A 9,251-nucleotide genomic window follows, 5' to 3' on the forward strand; every position below is an offset into this window, starting at 1 on the left:
TGTCTTGTTTAGTTTGATCTAAATCACAAATTTTACCATAAAGTAATTGACTTAGATTGTAGTATTAGGCAAACAGTTAGAAAAGGAAAATCAAATGGTGGGAAATGTACAGATGCCTGGAAGGGACATCAGTTTTAAAAAACTTCTGGCCATGATCATGACATAACATTTCATGGTCACAAAATATATTTTTTTACTGATGTTCCTTCGATGCTTCCACCAGTTCCAACTTAAAATTATTCCACTTTTAAGATTTGTGTTTAGGTGCTTACTTTCTTGATTTAATTGTATTTAACCCAAAATTTCCAAGGAAATGTTTCTTGTTTTATAGCACTGCAATACAATTACATATTTTACTGCCAAGGTTATTAGAATAAAGAACCATGCCCAATGAAACGCCGTGTTAGCCAAACTAATAGTAGAATCTGAACCCACATTTTTTCTTTATCAGCATGCTAACTGATGAACCAATGCAGCACCTGCTCAATGTAGAACAGGAATCAAAAAGTAATATCATCAATGAGCAAGTTATGTTCAGTTTATTGGAAAAATTATGAACAATGAAACAAAATTTCCTATTCCAGTTAACCAAATTTTGAAGGAAGGAACAAGATGAAAATGAAATGCCATCATGCTTCGAGGAAAGGGAGCAAAATGAGGTGACATGTTCAAAAGGAAGTGTTATAATCCCAGAGAAGAGGTGGGGGCTGCCCTGGCATGATGAAATGATAATTATGAAAAAGCAAGAGACAAAAGAGTAAATTCATAACTAAACTTTGCTTAAACTGATGTACGTCTACCATTTTACTCACAAGTCGAGTCTAACTGCAAACAACAAAGACCCTGATTACATATTGCACTGGCAGATCAAGGTCTAATTTTGTTTGCTCTACTAATTACTCCAAACAAACTGCAAAGACACTGACCTGCCCACACATTATGCAATGACAGATTTGGATCTTTGGCTGTACTGCAATTATAAGCATGTATATACATGTACCATATATTGCTGAAACTGACAACAATAATGTTATGGTAGTATTTATATTTTGTGGTGTTTATTGATCTAGTTGAATTAAAAACTCTGTCTTTTCTTTACTCTATATGAAATCACGTTTCAAGAACTTGTTTAACTTGTATCCATAATTATTCTAACTTAGTGCTATATTTCTATTGTATATTTTTGTTTGGTCTGAAATTACAAATTACATTCATTCAATTTAATTCCTAATGTGTATTATTTTGTTATTTTATTGCTTATTTTATGAGGAATTTCTTCATTTTGCATGATAATATTTTTGTTAAATATCTGTTTTAAATTATTTTTAGCAAGGGAAAGAGCTCTGCACAACCCAAAACCTGTGAGTCTCAAAAGTTCTTATCACAGGTTACTTCCCCTTCATTCCTTTCAAAATGGTTAGTTGTTGTTGTTGTTGTAGGGTTTAACGCCATTTTTCAGCACACGATAGGCTATACATGGCGGCCAGTATTAATGTGGAGGAAGAACCGGGGAAATCCCCGGAAAGAACCACCGACCCTCGAGAAGCTACTGGCAAGCTTTCTCACATACCCAAAAATGGTTAGTAATTTCATGTAACATACCTATGTAGCCTGTACTATACAGGGTTTCAGTAGTAAATATTTTCAGAACTGAATCTCATAACATTCAACAGATTTAATAAACTGGATGAAAGTGAGAGGGAATAAAGGTATGATACATGAAGAGAAACTGTTTTTTAAGTATATGAATTTGTATATCGCAACGAATTTCATAAAAAGAGTGCCCCTGGCCAGAAAGTGTTTCCCATTCTCAAAGTCATGAATAAAAGGTGGTAAATGCCACTTTGAATATACATGTAATGCCTCTAGAGTGTTCACAAGCTCAGCCTATCATAAGCAACAACACATCATCGTTCAAGTGCATAGATCTCATTCATAATCGAGCCAATCCAAGATCTCAATGACGCAAGAATATACATCAAGTCAAATTACAATCTGTTCAGAAACGAAGCTTCTGGAGAGTCCACAAGCTTGGCTAATTCCGTGCATGGATGGAAGTCATACTAGTCATCTAAGATCTCACTGATATAAATTATACACAAAATAGGAGTAAAAACATGTTGTTTTTTTTAAAAAGTTTATAAACAAGTATTGATAATACACATGCAAGATAGACACAACGGACACTGGACCTACACCGACAAGCTATTCTCTGCCCTGTCAAACATTACATTTTTGCAGAGAATAATCGTATAAAGACACGATTTGTGCATAATCAGCAGCATAACAAGCACAGTGCATCTTAACCGAGTTCGTCAGCAATTCAAATCAAAGAGCAACAACCACTGAATACACATGTGTTCTGTTGTGACGGAGATTAATACTAAAAAATAAATTCTAAAGCATTTAATGCCATGGATTAACAGAAGCACTTTATTTACTGCCTGGATACCAATATCAGTCAGAATAAATTTATTAATTTTTGCAAGTGGCCAAATAATTTACCTCCATTACAAAGCTGAGACTCCAGCACAAATCTGACTTTTCATATACCTATTCTCTTCAGCAAGTCAATAAGAAAAAGAAAAAAAACATGGCAGAGGACTTGTTGGTGTAAGACACTGACAATACCATGAGCTTTTTGTCATCCAGGTGTTTAAGAATTTAGGTTTTTCAGTCAATAATTATATGTATTCCAATGTCTTCATGTAGGAACATTTACTCATCTTAAATTAAATATTAAGTTTTGTTCTAAAATTGAATATTAATATAGTTTCACAAAAAGTCTGTTCAATCCTCTATTATTAAATGTTCTGCAACTTAACTGTCAAGAAGAAACTTTGAGACAATTTTTAAAAAAAATCTCTATTGACTTTTACAAATGTAGCAAGGTATATATTGCGTTAAAAAAAAGAACATGTCTGGTCAAATACAGGGTAGTAAAAATAATTCAACATGCAGAGCTTTGACTGTGACATCACAGATTGCAATATTCAATCTGTTTTGTACTGGATCAAAAAATTGACCTCATCCAAAAATGTCCATGTACCTTAACACTGATTTTTTTTGCTGCATGTATTTGTCATGGGTAGTGGGGGTGTTTGTAAATCATGGCCTTCTAAAGGAATATGGATGTATCAGAATCCCACTTAAAAGAATGTCTGATCAACTTCTAGAAAACTACAACCATTACTGAACTGGTTGGTAATGAGTATATACACAACCTTTAAGACTTTTATTATAACATTTACCACTATTTTACCTTAAAATCAACATTCCTCAAAACAAGACTCAAACAGCTATACATGTATATAGTAAAACTTTTAATTCCATATAAATATTCAAAGAATTGGGATGCTTACACTGGCCCCCTTTTTCAAACACATTTTACCCCCGTCTGAATGAAAGTGAAACCGCACCACCACCACAATAAACAAAGTTTGCAGATCTGAAAAAATGTCCAATATTCAATCAAAAATTTACTAAACTTGTTAAAGTTAAATATTAGATTTCCCAGGAACAGAATTCTATATTAAAAATGCCTTGTGCCTTCTACCAGGAGCATTCTACAACAACATCCAGAAAGTTTTTTAACAGTAGTATTGTTACTTACACCAGTTTCCTCACAATCCAGATTATTATCCTGGTACTCAGAAGAGTTCTTGCTATCAATAGATGTGATCCTCATGCACTGTATGAAACCAAAACATGAATCTCAGAAGACACTCTCTCTCTTTGCTTTGATTGGCAATAATAATTATCCTCTTTCTTGATGGAACAATATCCAAGAGTTCCCTGTGAAGCTGACATTGCAGAAGTCTCTCTAAGTATTAACAGCACCTCTGTAATTGCTGCAGTCCCACTGAGCAGCAACACTTCAAAAATGTTTGCCAAGCTCTTCAGCAGACACACCCTCCCAGCCAATCAGAGAAAGGAAAAGTTTCTGCCACAACCCTTGGTGCTATCAAGAAGCATGCTGTGTTACACTGTTACATGCTCCACCAAAACCACATGTGGAAAATGAGCCTGGCTTAACTGATACTAATGTCTGTGTATGATGCTAAGGGAAAGCCCACTGTTGATGCTGTCAACAATCACAGAGCATCTTGACTAAAGTGAAACTGAGCTGTGTCCATGGGCAAATCCTTGAAGATCAGTTCCAACACTTACAGTTATTGATTACCTGGATAGTTTGATGCAATTTTCCTACCAATCAGTGTCTCAATTCTCTTAATTGACACTTAACTGATTTAGAGTTGTTCTACACTGTGAATAAGTTTTGTTGGCTGAGTTACCATCTTTATTCACTTATCAGTCAACTCAATCTGCAAATGAGATCCTGATTTGCTGTAGCATAATGCACCTGCAGATCAGGGTGCATATTTTTGTTCTACTGATTATTCCTAACAAACTGCACAGACCCATATCTGCCAATGCGATGGCAGATCTGGGTCTGTGCATTTTGAAGTAAGTTGGAGTTGTCTTATAAGCAAGTATATACAGTGGCTACTGTAATGTTCCTTCATATTGCATGCTCTACAACTCCATAACTTACCTGAATGAGAAAGGAGAAAGCATGTCATGAACAAGTTTGAGGAAATATTTTACTGAATAAAATGGAACTTTTAAAGCTAACAAGGCCATGTGAGTTTTACAAGAGTGGAAATGAATTAACTACATTGTAATTGTCATTTTGCCACACTATTAAATACATAAACAAGAAATGTAGTAGTGTATGGCAATCAACTCCAATTTAAGCAGTGGTTGTGGAATTTAAGAAGATGTATCATTTTGTGCTGTCCATAGAATGAATTCAACCATCCTGTGTTTTTCACTGAGACAAATATTTCTGATTTACTCTTTTCTGATATAGCTGTCAATACAATGTAACTATGAAAATTATCCCAAGTATCTGAATGATGGTGGTAGTGAGAAGGTTAGTTATTTGCTATCCTAGATTTAATATCTGCACTATACATGCGTGCAGGAGTCTCATGCAATAAGTTTGCTCTTAAAACACCACTTTGATCAAGAATCCCATTCAATTGTTTTAATATTACTATCTGAATTACTTCACTATATTCAAGTTCTTGGCAAATGAGACCTAATTATAATTACTAAGTACTCCCTACTCCATATTTCATGTGCATGCATTATTATGACACACCCTTGATTTAACATCCCTGAGAATAAGGTTCTCTCATTTTAAGGTCATGTTTATCTATACTCTTTACAGTTTTGAAGGAGCAACGAACTTTAAAAAATACGTATAATAATCACCATTCAATACAACTGTAACTTTAAGGTGTGAATTCCTATCTTCAAAATTAGTCAATGCCTGTCTTTAGAATAAAATCCAAATCTACAACTAGTTTCCTGATATTAGACAAAAACAGGAGAAAATTTTGGATGTAGGAAGTAAAACACTGAACAATATATTACAAGTTCATATAATGAGAATTCATATAGAGTAGAACCTGTCTTGAAAGACCACCCCTTCTGCCAAGAAACAATGGTCTCTCAAGACAGGTAGTCTCTCATAACAGGTTGTAATATTATATAATCAATAAATTTGTGCATGGAGATTCTGGTCTCTCAAAAACAGTTGGTCTCTCATAGCAGTGGCCTCTCAAGACAGGTTTTACTGTATACATATAGGTTCAATGCACCTTATATTATCTACTAAAACCTACCTTAGTGAATGCACTATATAAATAACATTCTCATAAAGGACTAAATGTATGCATACCATTGTATTTACTGTGATTTTAACTTCAAAATAAAGAGCAGATGTTAATTTTATTCCTAATTATGGCATACTATTGGCAACATAATGCCAAGGTAATGGGTGCTAAGTGCCTTTCACAAGGACATGCAAAGTCAGCCTTGGATTATGGCCATATAGGCTGAAGCAGCCAACAGTGGCATGCATGGGATGGGAGAGCAAGAATACTGTGTGTGTGTGTGCATGTGCGTGTGTCTGTGTGTGTGTGTATGTGTATGCAGGTGTGTGTGTGTGCGTGCATGAGAGAGAGAGAGAGAGAGTAAAATTTGTATAGCAATACAATTAAAAAGATCACATCTTTGATCATATGAAATATAGACCCTAATCCTTTTGTGCATTATATGATAGTAAATTAGGGTCTATTTTGTCTGCAGTTGGAATCCACTTATAAGTGAGTGTATACAGTAGCTGAAGACTTCCAATTTATTTTTCCCAATATTAAACTTTTTAACTGACATACTTTCTCTGCCATTTCATGATGTAAATAGTTCATGTTTTCTCTCAGTTTTCATATATCTGATTTGTTAATGTCATTTATTGGTAGTGTGTCTTTAAAGATCACTTGTACATTGCATCTCACCTGTGCATTTTTGAGGCTTGGCTTGAGCAACATGGGAATGTGATCCATCCATCCATCCATACAAATTTTAAAATATCAGCTAACCAGTTAATTGGAAAATTGAGCTTGTCTTTGTAAAATTTTAGCTTGCCCCCAAAATAATTTCCAATATGAGTTGAACAATAAGATAAAATTTATAGGTATATTTTAAGTAACTGCATTCTATTTATTGAAGCTTTTGTTTCCTTTGTATCTATGTTGGCACCTTACAACCTTAAGATGACAATTAGAGTTATATATATATATATAAAGAATACAAATCATATGGCGAATAACAGACCTTTCAAGTGCACTGGATCCAGCAAGGGATCACATGTGTGAGGAATTGATTAAGATAAATGCAATAAACTGACAATGAACAGTGCAAAACTAGTATCTGACGAGCCTGAGAGCTTTCGACTCTTAATGAGTCTTCTTCAAAGGCAAATACAAAAAACATAGACAAGACAAATAAAACACAAAAACCGTTGTGTTCGCAAAACATTACATGATTATTTCTACAGGAATTAAACCTTTAAATTTATTATGTTTCAACTTGTTTATTTCAATTTGTTGCAGATGCTGGAAAATATTTTCATTGACCTAGAAATTTTAGGCTATTAGTCAAATCAAGATAATTATTTAAAATAAAATATGTCAGCTGCAAAACATAATTTTATTTGTGCATGGCTGTCTTTTTTCTAGTCTCCTTGGTTTAAACCGCTTGGTTTCAGTGTACTAAGGCAGCATATCCAGTAAGATTCCTTTTCTTTCCTGGTTTTGAAACTCCGGCTGGGGTTGTGAGCAATTGCAATAAATGTCATATCATTTGAAGTGTGGCCAGGGGAGGAGAAATGTTCTGCAACCAGGCTTCTGTACAGCTTCTTTGTCATCCAATCAGATCTATGAAGGTTGATAACTTTGTGTAGCTTTTCAGTTTCTCTGACATACTGAAGGCTGCAGATCTTACATGTGATGAGATAAATGACATTCTCTGTTTTGCACATTTTGTTTGGACCATGTATGTTTAGTTTTTCTCTAGCCACTGTGCTAGAAAATGTCCTGGTCTCTATCATCTATGTTGACAGGTTTTTCACCTTTTATCACCACAGGGGACAGATTGACTAGGGTGGTCTTGATTAGTGATTGGCGTTAGCTTCGCCCTGACTAGGATGACCCTGAGGTTTTTTGGTCTCCGGTAGGCTAGGACAGATTTGTTTGGAAGGATTAACTTTAGGATGTCTGATGATTCCACGATAGGCCTGTGTTTTCCGATGATTTTGCCTACTTTGGAGTTGTCTGGATGGTAGGTCATGATGGTATCCTATCTGCTTTTTCCTTCTTTCCATATTTTAGTAGGTCATTGCGGTTTTTTGTTTGTTTAGCCCTTCTGGGTTGCCTCTCAGAGAGAGAGAGACAAACAGACAGAGAGACAGATAGACAGTGACAGAGGAGGGTGGTGTTTTTGGATGTTTTCATATTTAATTAATAATAATCAATTTTTCGAACCTTATAATAGGTTTAAGAAACAACATCAACAAAGCCTTAAATACATTACATAGTACTCTGTAACCAAGACATTTTTTGAGTTTCTATTTTTATTTGCATTGATTAAATCAATATCAGTTACACTTATGAAAGATGGTTTTAATATTATATATTATTATGTGCAGTGCATGCTCAGCCATTGAACAACATCAGCAGCAATGTGCAGAGCCTGCAGTCCACCTGGGATTTTTGTCAGTGGACAGTTGTTCACAATGTGTGACATGGTCTTAAGAGCTCCACAGCAACAGGAAGAATTAGGGGCCTGGCCCCATCAGACCAGGTTGACTGCACAACGACCCTGTCCTGTCTGAAAGCAGTTCTGTGTGGTCCACGGATGATGTGGAAGGATGAAGCCAGGAGGGCAGACAGATGGCTCAGCTGTTGAAGACCACTCAACTCTCGATGCCGAAATAGCTGTCATATCCTCCAGCAATGGACCTAACAAGATTGGGCATCTTAAAGTCAAGCAGACTGCTGGATGTGAGGTGATGGTTTTAATGAAGAAAGTAGAGCAGTGCTAGGCCTACAGACACATTGACTCTTGAATACTGAACGTTCATCAATGCATTAATGTATAGGCGCAAGTAAATTAGCATGGAATAAAATCTAAACCAAACGATGAACCAACAAGTCATTATTCTGCTCTAATTAATATTAATATGGACAATAAATCAATTTTTCTCTCTCCCACCCCCCTTTGGTTGGTTTGACTTAACATTTACCACCATTCTTCATTATACAATTACACAAGCAAAAATCCTCTATTCTCATCTTTTCGTGGATTTTCGTCATTATCTTGATTCGTTGGTCAATGGGGGGGGGCAGCCTTTCGATATTTTAATATTTACTTAATAATCGATTTTTAGAACCTTATAATAGGTTCAAGAAACAACAACAACATCAATAAAGCTTTAAATACATTACATATGTGTGCCCGATAACCAAGACATTTACCTTACTGTATCAACCGGCCATTGCATCTTTGTATCATTGATTATATAAACACTTTAGAAAGGTCCCAAGGCAAGTGTAAACATACTGTCATGAAGAACATCATGCTGTAGGTTACTTGGTGCAGTTTCAGTTTCAAGTTTTTTTTATTCAACCCAATTTTTTTTACTCTATCACTCCAGATTTCTGCACATTTTGTCCCTTGTGCATGAGAGGGGAGGGGGAAATGGAAAAAGGATTGTGATTAAATTGTGTACCATGTTAAATTCACTTCAAAAAGGGGATTATTATTACTTTGTATTATTATTTTCATATGTCACTAATGATTAATGAGTGGAAATTTATCACTGATCTATAGAAACAGACCCT

At 35.2% G+C, this 9,251-nt stretch overlaps 1 protein-coding gene across 8 annotated transcripts in view; it reads right to left on the bottom strand.

Moving 5' to 3' along the window:
• LOC149796957 (teneurin-m-like) overlaps positions 1-9,251 on the bottom strand; it is a 432,723-nt gene that overhangs the window by 286,591 nt on the left and 136,881 nt on the right. For 7 of the 8 annotated variants that reach the window (XM_089961633.1, XM_089961632.1, XM_089961639.1 and 4 more), the window contains exon 1: positions 3,614-4,128. The exons of the other annotated variant lie outside the window; for it this stretch is intronic. The gene's annotated coding sequence lies outside the window, so the exon portion shown is untranslated. Of the gene's footprint in view, positions 1-3,613; positions 4,129-9,251 lie in introns of those variants that run through there. 8 annotated transcript variants of the gene reach the window in all.

Source organism: Sinohyriopsis cumingii, chromosome 6, assembly GCF_028554795.1.
Source record: "Sinohyriopsis cumingii isolate HCF-2022 chromosome 6, ASM2855479v2, whole genome shotgun sequence".
NCBI classification, from domain to species: Eukaryota; Metazoa; Mollusca; class Bivalvia; order Unionida; family Unionidae; genus Sinohyriopsis; species Sinohyriopsis cumingii.